The following is a 13,975-nucleotide window of genomic DNA, read 5'->3' on the forward strand; positions in this document are numbered from 1 at the left end:
TGAACTAGGCCTTTTTGGTCCAGAAAATGAAAGTTTCACTTTTGCATAATGACAATAATGCTAATCTTAAAAAAGAGTTCGGTAAAAGGCTTACATATGTGTAACTCTTCTGTGTGCATATTTCTTGAAGTATGCCAGAGTTTCAGCTGTATTTTATACAATTCAGTGTTTGTAAAATGCTGAATTCTAGCTGTTATGTTTGTTGTCAGCTATTATTGAGTTTGTGGACATCAGGGCATCATTTCTAAAGAAGGAGTTGAAATGTGTGGTTTTCTTCTCTCCACTTCCCCTTCAGTCTGTCAGACAAATGACACATCCCTTATGCAGAGCAATCATCAGATTTTGATTAATTATGCTAGTTGAGGCTCACAAGGAAAGAAGATGCTTGGCAGATGTGTTTGTTTACCTTTGTAGCATGTACAAATTCTGGTCTCTCCATTAGTAAATGAATCATTAAAGCTCCCTTAGCTGTGGGATCCCCAGTTAGCATTAATATATGCATTAGGAAAAGTTGTTTTATGTGAATATTATCAAGCTTTGAAAGAACACAAGCTCTTGAATTCTTTTGACTGTTGGGTAGAGTCTTTTGTGGTGGAAAATGTGTATGCTTTTTCCCCCCCTATTCTTAATTAACAGCATTTATCGACTGTTCCCCATGAGAAGAACTTCAGACTGAGTTTATTCAGGTTTTTTCCTGTTTGCTTGTGCCTCTTTGATCCTTTACTTAGTCTTACTAAAGTATTTCTTGCAAAGATCCAACACACACACACACACACACCACCTTCCTTCCTTCCTTCCAGGGTGACAAAGTAGCATGCCCAAGTCTTCTCACAGGACTTCTGAATCCTAGTTTGGAAGTGCTAAGAAAGATCTTTGAACTCAGAAGTACAATTATGCTGTTCTGAACCACTGTTCTCTGATGGCCTTTGGCCAAGCTTGTAGTCTCCATTGCGGGGTCAGTTTACTCTGGCCCATGGTCAGACATCTACCTTAGCTTTGTGATTTGTTTTCTGAATTGTATGTAAACACCATGTACCGGCCTAGTAGAATAAATTTTAATACCTGACTAGAGTTGGTGGATATGTGTTTTAGGCTCTGCTCTATGATTTCTGGTTTGTAGCTGAGTTGATTCTTTCTTAGGGTCAGCAAAAGCTCTTTGGAGCATTAATAGAGGTATTAATTCTAATACTGTTTTATCCATAAAGAAGTTTGATTTCAGGTTTTTCTCTTGTGTTTATCTTAGCTCTGTTTCCATTTGTGCCTTCTGTGTTAACTCATGGAAGATATGTGGTTGACTGAATCAGTGTACCTAACACTGCTTGAAAATACTGGGAGTGGTGTTGGATCTTATTGCTAAAAGCATGTGAATTGGTTCTGAAAGTAGACTTCTACCAAGAAGGTAAAAAGTTACATCGAGTCTTAGAGAACTGATTGTTTTTATTAGTGTTGCAGTGCACAGTATTTTTTCCCTGTAGGAGAATATGGAAGAGGCCTTATCAGTAAGTCTTAAAATGTTTGGGAGTTTTCTTAGTGTTCCTGTTTTTTCCAAGAGGAGACTTCTTTTTATTTCTGAGTCTCTGAAGTGGAAGTTTTATCCCTGACTTAGTATAATTTTAGTTCATTTCAAGTAGTTTGTCTTCTAAATTCTCAATGAAATAATCTCTAAGGAAAAACATACCTTTTTGTGTTGTATATAGATTACATTTCAGATATTGTGTGTTCTGCTTTAACTTAGAAAGAAATATAAGTCCAAATAAACCACTGTCAGTTTGAACTTAAGAGCAGAGTCTTCCCTCTTAATTATTCACTTGAAGGATTACTTCAGAAAATTCCTTCAGGCACTCTTTTAATTTATTTTATTTCTTAGTGCTTTGTGATAATAAATAGATATTTAGTCTATTGTCTATTGCTCTTATTTATGGATTGACAGATTTCTTTCAAACTTCTATAAAGTAATGTTCACCTCATTATCACAGATTTTCTTGTAAGTTTATTTTTTAGCTGATGAAAAGAGACTTTGTGGAAGAGCCTTTGCTCATTGTGAGTCATAAGGTGGCTTATTCTTTTCTTCAGTGATCTTGGTTGTTTCATATACATTTCTGGCAATTATCAGACACTGCATAACTGTTTTACTTTGGTTTTGATTGCTGGTCTTTTTTTCTGGCATGGGTTGCTTGATTTTTTTATTTTCTTTTCTCTTACTACAAGTAATGACTCAAGGATCCAAAACAAAGCAGTGGGTATCTAAAAAGACATTGTATAGTACTGGGATACTACAGGGCTCTACTAGAAGTTTTCTTCCTGTTGTAAGCATGTCTTATACCAGCTTTAGGACAGTCTTTGAGTTTTTCGAAGTAGAATTCTTAGAAGGAAGAAAACCCTATAGCTGAGTTGTGAGATGTCATTTGTGATACCACCCTTAGGTCAGGGCAAGTGAGGAAGGCTTTGACTGTTCTCCTTTACCTTCACTGAAGTTGTAGCATACTCCTTAGAAGAATTAACCCTACCTTGGGATTTATTCATGGAATAAGAAAAAGTAGGTGTACTTTCATTTTAGGCTACTTTTTTGTAATGGAAAGATTACTGTAGACTTTTCCACTCTTAAACTGTGGGTTGAAGTCAGTCACCTGCTGGGCAACTGTCAGCATCCTGTTGGACAGGTAGCCAAGCACTGTAATTGCCATTTGCAAGATGAGAATAGCCATAGACTTTTTTTTTTTTTTTCTGAAGGGTGAATTTCCAAATGTTCGTTTTGCATCTAGACTGATTGTACCAGACTGGAAAGCTGATATAAGAGTTGCTTTAATCTAAAGCAACTTAGTAAAATGACCTCATGAAACAAGCCTGAAGTTTCATATATACAGGTGTTTCCTCAGGCATTAAAACTTCCTCTCTTTAGAGTCCAGCATATCCCCTAATGATGTCTTCAGCAAGACATTTGAAGGGCATCTTGCAGAAATAAATGGTTGTACCAATTCAGTTTGGTATAGTCACTTGTTTTTGCTTCCTAAGTAGAGCACAACTCTGTTAATGCAAGTATCCTGTTATTGTTCAGCACAAACTGTCATTGTGGGACTATGTCAGTTCTGTTCTGCTTCCATTTATAGTTGAGGCAAATTACTGTTAAACAAACATTTTTCCATAGGTCCTTGAGCTGCTCCCATAAGGCAGATTAGAGCTCTTACTCTAAATTGGAGCCCCTGGCTGTCCCCTTAAGTTGTTCCATTTAGTGAATGAAGAACTGCTTCAGCAAGAGGACTAACTCTGGGGAAATTGTGTGCAGTAAGAATCATGTTGCTTTGTTCTCATTGTGTTTCCCTCATGCTGCATATCCTTAATAAATAAAAATAACGCTTTTAAGTTTCTTGGTTAATGATCAGATTTTTCGCATAAAACCAAACTCTGTGAGCTACATCAAGTAATCAAGTTCTATTTTTACCCTAAAATGCTTAATCTGTCAGACAGTTCCAGCTGTAGTCTTTAGTGCACTGTGCAAGACTTCTGGTGAGACAAATTTACCTCACACATGTTTTCAAGAAAGGGTTTTTAGGGAGTGCAGAATGGTCTTGCACTTTGGGGAACCTGCTGAACAGTGGAGGTTCAGGTGGGACTGAAGGTTTTAGTTGAGGCATGGGGCTTTCACAGGGCTGCTTGGCTAGTGTTTGGATATGATGACATTGCAGCAGTAGTGCTTCTGTGCCTTGTTTTTATTTTTAAGTATTTATATAAAATAGACTTCTTAACTGCTCTTAGACAAATAAGAGTCTTTCTTACCACCATAATGGTTGCATTCCAGAGGAAAGGACTTGGTGTTGCCATGCCTAAATGCGTCATTCATCCATTTCCTTTGCTGAAAGTCCATGGTCCTCAGAATTTACTGTATATTTCTGTGAAACTGGAGAAGGGGAGGGACGTTTTGCCAGATCTTCTGCAGTATTGTCATTCAGAACTCAATCTTGAGAAGAAACATCTATACTTTTTTTAAAGGAAATAAAGGGCTTGTGTTCTGTTGAAAAGAGAGAGTTGATGAATACTTTGCCTATTTATGACCTGAAAATTGGGGACTATATGCCAAGCCCATGTTCAGTGTTGTAGCTCTTCCTTGTATCAAGATCTAATTGTACCTTGACAGTAAATGTTTAGTAAGTATTAATTGAACACTTGTACAGAGACTGTATATACTAAGTGGAGATGCTGAGTTGCAACATATTGTTTGGCTTGGCTTCTTCATATCAAAATGCTTTATGTAGGGAGCTTCCAGGTGTCCCTCAGATATCTGATAGTGGAAGAAGATTTGTATGGGAATAAATAGTGACAGAGACCATCCTACTGGCAAAGATGAAGCCTGATAAGAAATATTTTCTTCTGGTCAGCCATTGGGAAGTATCTTACTCCAGGTCTGCCTTTCATGTTTCCATAATAAGCGGTCTAATATGTTGATCAATACAAAGAAATGTGGCTGTAAGGTGAAGTCTGTTCAAGGTTGCTTTATTTTCAGAATGTGTACTGGAAAAATAACTTTCTCAAAGATTCTCCACTGTGTGTCCTGATGGAGGTGCTCTGATTTTGTGTTCTACTATTAAGTCAAATATAAACAGAATAAAGCCTTTAAAATTACTTCATTTCTTTCCTGGGTTGAAGACCTTGCCTCAGTTTGTTGAGAAAAGCAATTACCTTTTCACTTCCATTTTTACCTGTGAAGCTGTATCTGATACTTACTTTTTGTTTGACTTTGCTTTTTCAGAAAAGGAAGCAAAGGTTTCCTTTATATGATACTGCTAAAAATACATTTTGGGAGACCAGGAGCCCTTTAACTCAGGATCAAAGATGGAGGTATCAAACTTCGAGCTCCTTTTTAAGCAAAGGGATCTTTATGCTTATAGCCTGTGAAGCCAGGCTGTTGCTTTACTGAAGTTTAAGATTTTGCAGTCAGGATAAGTTTTAATCTGTGGGACAGCATATAGGAGAAACCTGCAAAATTACTGTGCTCATTACTTCTCTTAATTTCACACCACCATGGCTCTAAGCTATCTACATTTGGATTGAGGTGTTTTTGTATCTAATGACCAAAAGTATTGTCCTCTTTAAGTTCTCACATGACTAATTACTTTTTTCCCCCTCCTTTCTTTCTTTCTTCCCCTTCATTTTCCTATTTGCTATTGCTTTTTTTTTTCCATTTTATGTGACAGTATGCTTTGTTTGGACTTTGTCTGTGGTGGTTTTGCATAGCTGCAGAAAAGTAGACTTCGCCTTCTGTGACCTGACACCAGGCAGAAATTCAGCCAGGGTAAGAATAGAAGAGAGCTCGTAAACTCAGCACAGGAGTTCTGAGTCTTTCCATTATTAACAATTAAAGATGATTCCAAGATGAATTAGGTAATGGATTAACTAACTCATGAAAAGAGAACAAGGATATACAAAGAGAAAGATCCTGCTTTGCAAGAATTTAGTTTATTAGGATTACATGCTGCCTGCATGTCTGGGAAAGGAAGAACAAGCTTCCCTGCTTCCAGTGTTTAATTTAGTTAGTAGATAAGGTATATGATGTGCCAGATTAATTCAACAGCAAAAGATAAGTTTAGGCTTTGCAAGGAGGTGTTTTTTACTGGAGAACAGGTTAAGAAATAGAAGCATCCTGTTTAGTCCTGCCCAGCAGTGCTACAGCTTTATCTCTAAAACAGTAAGCAGTGAAAACGGTTTCTTCCTACCTCCTACACCCTGTCCTAATCAACATAATATCGTGGCTGGATCTAGACCAAGAATTGTTGTTTGAGTAAAATATGAAGACAGTGACATGGTTTTGTTTTCATTGTTCCTTTTCTCTGTTTTGTTTCTGAGGTGTGAGGTACTGCTGTATTTTTTTTTTAGGGCTATATAGTCATATCCTTTTTCTTATCTCAAAGGTCATACAATATTACCTTTTGTTTTAAGGGTAACAAATAATTCATAAGTCCCAGTTTCAACCTAAATTATTTCCCACAAGCTGTGGGGATCTTTGCACCTTGTGCCTTTTAAAGCCACTGTGTAGAAAATTACATATGCACAATTAATGTAAAGCCACAGTATGCTGCGTTTGTGGGATAGATTCCCTTAAACCATGTGTAAATTTGCTTTTGTTTATCTCTGGTGGTTAAAAGTAAAAATAATGAAGAATGTTGATAATAAAGAATATTTCATATGGTTGATTCCTCCTGAAATTGTGAAAATGCACCTCTAAGTATGCAGAAGAATAGTTTTACTGTGCTAAAAATCATTGAGTGAGAGAATAAATTAGAACTCCAGAAAGGAAGGGGTTGGCAGTACAGTGGACAGAAATGCAACACTTCATGGGAAGCCTTGGTAGATGGATGCTTTTATCTTTAAAAAAGCAGTGTAGGTAGTGAAACTCTCTGTAAAATGTAGACCTTCTGAAGTTAGAAGTGTTCACCGTTAAAGTTCATCTCTCTGAAATATGTGCTTTGTACAGTGTTACCCACCTTCAGGTCCTAATCTATAGTGACTTTGGAGTATTTGGTGATGAAGATAAAATCTTTTTTTGGTGATCTGATTTCCTTGAAGGAAGGGAGTTTATTAGATTTACCTTCATTATCACGTGAGTATCATGTCATCAAAATAGTGGACTGAGAATGCCTTTGAGTAAGTATTATCTAAGCCAGTACCCACTTGCAGTAACTTTTAACTTATCTCATGTGGATTCTGCAGAATAATGCATTTTGTAGGTGAAGAATGGCTTGGGTTTTTGTAGTGTATAGAGTCAAGAAGTCTGTAAAGACAAGGAAGATAGCTTTAGGATGCTGGTAGTTTAACTGTGTTTCTCATAAACCATGATATTGAGTGCACTAGAAATACCAGAAACGGCGAGGTATGGCTTCTGCAGCAATTACTCACTTATTTGCCCTGGTTTTGTAATGTGAAGGATTGCACATGTAAATAAAGTGAAACTGATTCTGCCACTGCATGCAGATCATTGTCGTTTTAAGGTTTCAGGTCAAATTCTCAAATGTTAAATGTCAGAATTAAGGTTGAAAGAAACAACTGTAGTTCGATTATCTTTCATGCCTGCCTTAATTAAGTTACAGTTCTTCGTTCTACAGCTGTGGTTTTTTGTTTTTTTCTTCCTCTGCAGAAGCATTCCTCAGAATACACTTGCCCTGTATATTGAAGAGTCCGTCTGTGTTGGTCAGCAATAAACCCATTCTCTAGGGCAGTTGTTTCCTCTGAGTAAGTTTAGAGATATAATGCACATAGAGCAAAAACCTGAAAAGATTTCATCTTGTCTGAAGGCATCTGAATCCTGGCTATGTTTGAAGGGGGTGGGGATGTGTGTACACAATAGATACTGCAGGTATCTTTGAACATATAATTTGCTGTGTAAGATACACAAGAACTTAATTTCTTTTAGGCCATCTCAGATCAGGCACCTGAGGTTGGTAAATAAATTAATCCTTAATCACATGTTCTAATATTGCATCTGTTAACAGGGATAATAACCATGCTACTTCAGTGGAATGAAGACTATTTCAGCAATATGATCTAAGTTGGCCTCTACAATGGCCTATGAGGAAATCAATTTCTGCTTTCAATGAAGCATTATATGCAGTAATTTTATTTAGTTATTTATTCGATAGGGGGCACAATGAGTAAGAACAAAAAAAATACTGAGTAGTGACCTGATAAGCGTGAACTAGGAAAAAGATTCTATGGGAGCAAAAGTGATAAAAGCCATGCAGTGGAACTGTCATAATGTACTTCAGCAATCATTTCCAAACTTAACTTCATCAAGTAAACAGAATTATTTCTAATGGACTTTGTGTGTTGTTTCCTAGCTGTTAAAAATAATAATTACAATCATATCAGGAGGTTTGGAAGCTACTCACTGGGCAGACCGCTGCTATTTGAGCTAGTAGTATCTAATAATACTCTGTCATACTTTATAGGGATCAACCCCAGATAGTATGATCCATGTGCTTATGTTGAGGGTTTTATGGATATCTTTGGACTGTAGAGGATGAGCACTAGAGGAAGGTGTGCTTTGACAGTAAAGCATGTTTTGTGGGTTTTTTTATTTGTCACTAGCAATGTAACTTTTACCTTCTGCATAATTAACAGTGTTTTATCCAAATCATATTCATATTTAGTCACTTCAGATTTTTGTTAGGAGGATAACTTAGCTGATCTAAAGTCATATCCTTTTCAATACCAAACCTTATCTCTTTGTCTATCTTTCCTGTTATTTGGAAATGCTTCCTTTCTTCATTCCCAATTTAACTACTCTTTGTAGGGTCTCCTTCTTGCCTTTGCCTTGTGTTTGTAAGCTTATTTCCCTCTAGTGTTTCTAATCAGCCAGTCAGTTCTGTTTCATTGAGTTTTTCAAGATATACGTCATCTCTCTTACATGTGCTAGAGTTCACAGATTACTTCCCTGAACAACTGTTGGTTTCCTTACTCTGCAATCTCCATTTTTTGTCCTCATATTTTTCTTTTCAGCACTCTGTTGGAGTTGCTGTTCACCCATCCTATTCCTGTTCTGGTGCAGATTTAAGTTGCCTTTGTGGCAGACACCACTTTTGACTGTTGTCAGAAGTGCAGCATGGTTTAGGTTGAAATCCAACCCCTTCCACATTTGGTTAGAGTGTCTTCTACATTGCTGCCACTTAATTAGAGGCATGTTAGAAAGGATAAATCAGCTTCCTACCTTTATTTTCTGGTACTTTGATCCAGCATATTGTTCACCTGGAAGTGAAAGGAACATTCTATTCAGTTCCAGGCTGGATCAAGTTTAGTAGAGATATTAGCAGATAAAACATATGCTCTTTGCTGAAGATTGTGTATCTTAATCTCACCTTGCCTAAACTTGCAAGCATGGATATATTCCTATTGCTGAAAGGCTGATAAAATGTACATCCAAGATACAGAGGCCAGAATTCAAATTCCAGCTTCAAAGCGTGCTAGTGCTAAACCTTTCCAGAGAAAATACTGCAAGTTTTTGATTTATTTTCTTTTCTGATATAATTTTCTGCATTAGAGTATTGTTTTTTGAGCTGTGGGGTTGTTTTGTTTTGGGTTTTTTTGTTACTGTCTTAAGTAGTTTGGTTGAAATAAGAGTTCTGAAGAAGATCTGAGTTTATAACTTTCACGCCAGATTGCTTGAGAAGATTCTAAGCAGCTTGGAAAATAGGATGTTATAGTGGACTGTGTCAGACAGTCATCATAATAAGGTTTTTAGCCTTTCTTTTAACAAGAAATTACTGTCTTTTGAAGTAAATTACTGGCTAAACACTAAAAATGAGGTGAGTCATAGTGCATTTAAATTCCTATTACTTTATTTTCTGTTTTCAATAGCATGGTTATATTTTTCCAATTTGACTTAATCTGACTGTGTGCTTACATTCTCCTCCCCCATAACATCTGCTGTTTAACCATGAGATGCTATATCCATCCTTGCTTTAAGCCTGCTGCTGCCTTTTGTAGGACTGGTGTACTCTTTTGTGTGCTGCTGGTATCTGGCTGGTAGAGTGAGTTCTGGTAAATGATTGCCTTTTGGGAGTGAGTCCCACAGAACAAGTAGCAAGCTACTTTGGAAGCTTGGCTGCTATCAGAAGGACATTGTTATTTTAGCAAATAACCACAGTGGTTTAAAATGTTAAACCTGTTACCACCTCCTGTTTATTAATGTCCTCCTCTTGGAATTTACTAACCTACAGCCATCAATATAATGAAATGAATGTCACTGCTCCCATTCAGATCCAGAGATTTAGCTTAAACCTCTATTATAGGGAGTTTAAACTGAACACCTGATCTCACTCTAAAGAGTGAAAGGTGGTCCTGTTCTGAATTTCTGCTTCAGGGTGGGTGAACCCACATCAAGAGACAAGTGCAACTGCAGGTATGAATTTAACCCTTTTGAGCTTAATTCAGTAGAGGCTTCATCTGTAGGACTCTCAAACTAGGGAGTGAAGCTTCCTGAGCGTAAAATCTCTCTATACCAGAGCCTCTTGCTCTGGGCATTGAAAAAGCTGAATTCCCTTTAGTATTTAACGTTTTAAAATGCATCCATATCTGTCTATCTACATTGCTGTAAATCTCCCTTTTCTGTCCACGTCAAGTTGCTTCGTGCGTTGTTGGAGGAAATTATAGTAAAATATAAAAACCTTTCAAGCTGCCTAACTGCACACTAAGAAATGTATTTCAGCAGGAAGAAATACATTTACAAAATTATATTAAAGTTATATATAGCTTACTAAGTCTTAAACAACTCCAGATATTACTGTAACTTCGGTGATAACTGATTCTAAAGTAAGAAATATGTTGGAACTAAAACTGAGGGCACATTCAAAACTATTGATGTAGTATCTTAGGGAATTATGCAGTCTAGTTTATAAGGGGGTTTGTGTTGTTGATTTTTTTTTTGATTTTTTTTTTTTTAACTGTCATGTCCATAAGTATTTTACCATATAATTCTCCTGATGTTGAGGATTTTCTTTCTATATTGAAGTGACATTGGTGTTTTCCTAGCACTGTGATCATTTAATTTTGTGCTTATGGCCATAGAGCAGTGCTTCCTAGTACTGTGAAATAATGCCCTGTGGTTGCTTTCTTTTAGTAAAGTAGTAAGATAAATATTAAAATATATGTTCTAGCAAGTAACGTAAGGAAGTGCTTGAAAGATCTCTGCTGACATAAAATTCCTTTTAAAGAAATTTAAATAGCTTTTCAATGAAATTATAGACCTTCTTCCTCTAATGTATTTGTGTAACGGTTTTCTTTGGAACTGTAGGAGGAAATAAATGGTTTCAAATAACCAGTGAAGCTCCTGACTTCAAAGTACTTCCTTCAAAAGTGAAATAACTTCACTTTCCTTTCTCAAATAAATAAAAAACAAACATGCCTTACCATCTTATAGTTTTTTATTCATGTGTATAATCTGAAGGGATTTTCCTCTTGGGTCTTTTATAGGGAAAGAATTATACACTTCAAGTTAGATTACATTAGGAGCATGGTTTAGTAGTGGACTTGATAGGGTTAGGTTAACAGTTGGACTCAGTGATTTTGAGGGTCTCTTCCAACATAATGGATTCTGTGAATTAGTGTTGGAAAAGATTTGCTGGATTTATTCTAATCTGTTGCATATCTTTCTTATGGTGGTGTAAAAAGAAAAGTTCTCCTTGGAGATGAGCTCCCTGGTTGAGAAGAGGCAATACAAGTAATTTTTTTCTGTAGTGATACTGCAGGGCAGTGTCTTTTCTTCTTCAATGACTCCTTACCTAGAATATCTCGAAAACAGACTAGATAGCATCTGTCTCATGCTCTGCTTAGCCAGGACATTACTTAAGGAATATAATTAAAATATAATAGTGTTTACTGGCAAAGTTTGCCTAATTGGGATGCCTGCAGATATTTAATCTTCAAATAAGCTGATATATGCACACAGATCAAATATGTGAAAGTGTTGGACACCCATTTGTTTTCATTGTTCTTATTATAACTACAGTATAACTTCAGTGCTTCTGAAATTCTGTCTTGTTTAGATGTCATTGGCAGTTCACTTCTTGTGCAAATCTGACTGGCAAGGACTACTTTCCCCTGTTCTCTTAAGATGCCGAGTGTGTGTACTCTGGCTGTGTCTGTAAGTGTATGTTTAGCATTTTCAAAAACTTGATGCTTTTTTTGTTTGCCTTGGTCTGTTACCAAAACTTTTCATTAAAGTGTGCTCCTTTAATATTATGCACTGTAATACAGAGCACAGTATTATCCTTTCGGCAATCTCCTGGAGACAAAATACTTTCTAAAATCTCTACCAGTTCAGCTGTATTTCACAGCAGTTTTATGATAGCTTTAGAGAAACATTCATCAAGTCCATGATTAGTGAAATATTTTACTCTTGTTGACAAGCCAGACCACGTTTGAATTACATGTGAATACAATGACTATGTTTTATAAACCAAATGCTCTCCCCGGCTCCATAATCAGTCCGACTTCCTCTTTTAATCAGGGCATAATATTAAATGTTTGCATCAAAATTGTTAAATTAGTGGGGGAAAAAATCCCTGTCACAGCTAGATAAGTCTGTACTTTATTTCATTAGAATAAAGTGACTTTAATTCTTTTTTTAAGGAAGCTTTTCTTCACAAGCTTGTTTATTCATTAGAACAGGTTAGTATGCTTACACCGAAATAGAGTACATTGCTCTCCATCCTGTATTTGGTATCTCAGAAAGGATTTTTTAAAAAGAAAACATTTGTTAGAAAATTGAAATACTAATGTATATTTATATGGCCATAAAATTTTAACTTCAAGGTTATATATTTGGTTTAACACTCATAACAACTTTGTTCCTCAGCAAAAATTGTATACTAATACTCTGTTTAAAAGGCAGAACTTTGAGTTAGTGGGGCATCTGAGATCCAAAGCATCAGTTTAAAATTCTTCCTTCTTGCCAGTTGTGCTTGCAAACTACTCTATAGCTAGTTAATATATTTCTGAGGCATTTAAAATAATGAGGAAAAATAAGATTTAGAGTAAAAATAATTCTTTTGAGTAATTCGGTTGCCATAACAATATTAGATATTTTTCTTCAATTAATTTGGTAAAAAGTGTGGGCTATTATAGATGTTATATGTAATTAGAGGGGAATATGAAATAGGAGGGAGTTACTTCACCCCATGCTATAAAGGAAAGCAAAGGGAATTCACCTCTAAACCAAAGTGTGGTACCTGGTCAGGTGTCTAAGAAAGCTTAATTATATGCAGAGGATCAGAATGCTCCTGCTATATTCCTTTTTTTTTGGTAGCTAATATAGTGATTAACAGGTTGTCAAATTTCCCTTCCACTTTTAAAATGAAACCAAACAGAATCCAAGTCCTTTCCCCACCCCAGACTAGGAAAGGACAGAAATTATGCGTTGCTTTGGGGAGACACATTCGTTTCTGACCACTGTGGGTAAATTTATTATTATGAGAAAAACTGTAACTGCTCAGGATGTGGTTTTGTTCATCCCTCCCCCCCGCCCCAAATAGTTATTATTATTAGGGGCAGAAATACTTTTGTGCAAAGTTGAAATTCAAGTGATTAGTAAAGTATCTGGTCAGGGATACAGCCTAGTTCTGTTGTTCTTCTGAATATGCAATTAGGGAGCTGTCTTAAAAATGTCCTGTGTCATCCTGAGTCAAAATAATCTGGCTTTTGACTGCGATGTTAATTTTTTGCGGAAAGACATTCTCTTGAATAGTTAACATCTCTATTTTTTTTTTTACGTGGTTGTTTTCACTTTTCTTAAGTAACAGATGAAACAGTCCAGAAGAAATGGTGCTCAAAGATGATGGGATTTTGCACTTGCATGGGAAAGTAATTTTAGACTTCTTGTTGTCATTGTATCTTATTTCTCAAAGTTCATTGAAGGAAGTCCTAGTGGAATGTAAATACACTATCAACAGTATCTGTAAAACAGAGGCCCAGAGTTGTTCGAAATAAAGCCTGTCATGCGGCAAAGCTGGAAAGAAGATGAAGGGATCACAGTGATTTGGCACGGATGCTTGTTTGGCAGCCCCCTGTCTTTCTTATCTTGGCTGGTGTTCCATCGGTCAGGGCACTTGTATACAGATAATGATGCATCAGACTGTGGAAGAGACCTGTGGTATGCCATAATAAAAAAAAAAAAGACTCTTCTGAACAATCCATAGTTACTCTACTATCTGTTAAAACCGATTTTTAGATCAATTTGTCTGTTGAATTCCTGTCACTTTAAAAAAAATTAATCAAACCAAAAAATTTCATGGTGTTTCTTCTCAAGGTTTATTATTTCAGTCTGATTCATTTCCTGTTTTTCTGCTAATGCTCTGACAAAAGCAGAAACAAGTATCCTCCAACTGTTTGTAAATCTTGAAAATATATAACTTACTGTATTACAGGTGGCTGTGTGTGGCTGTAAATGATGCAGAGATTTATACTATACTTCCCTCTGTCAGTCTCTGGTCAT

At 36.3% G+C, this 13,975-nt stretch overlaps 1 protein-coding gene across 5 annotated transcripts in view; it reads left to right on the forward strand.

Moving 5' to 3' along the window:
- Positions 1–13,975, forward strand: part of RNF19A (ring finger protein 19A, RBR E3 ubiquitin protein ligase) — a 54,679-nt gene that overhangs the window by 1,756 nt on the left and 38,948 nt on the right. The gene's annotated exons all lie outside the window — the stretch shown is intronic.

This window comes from Pseudopipra pipra, chromosome 1 (genome assembly GCF_036250125.1).
Source record: "Pseudopipra pipra isolate bDixPip1 chromosome 1, bDixPip1.hap1, whole genome shotgun sequence".
NCBI lineage: Eukaryota > Metazoa > Chordata > Aves > Passeriformes > Pipridae > Pseudopipra > Pseudopipra pipra.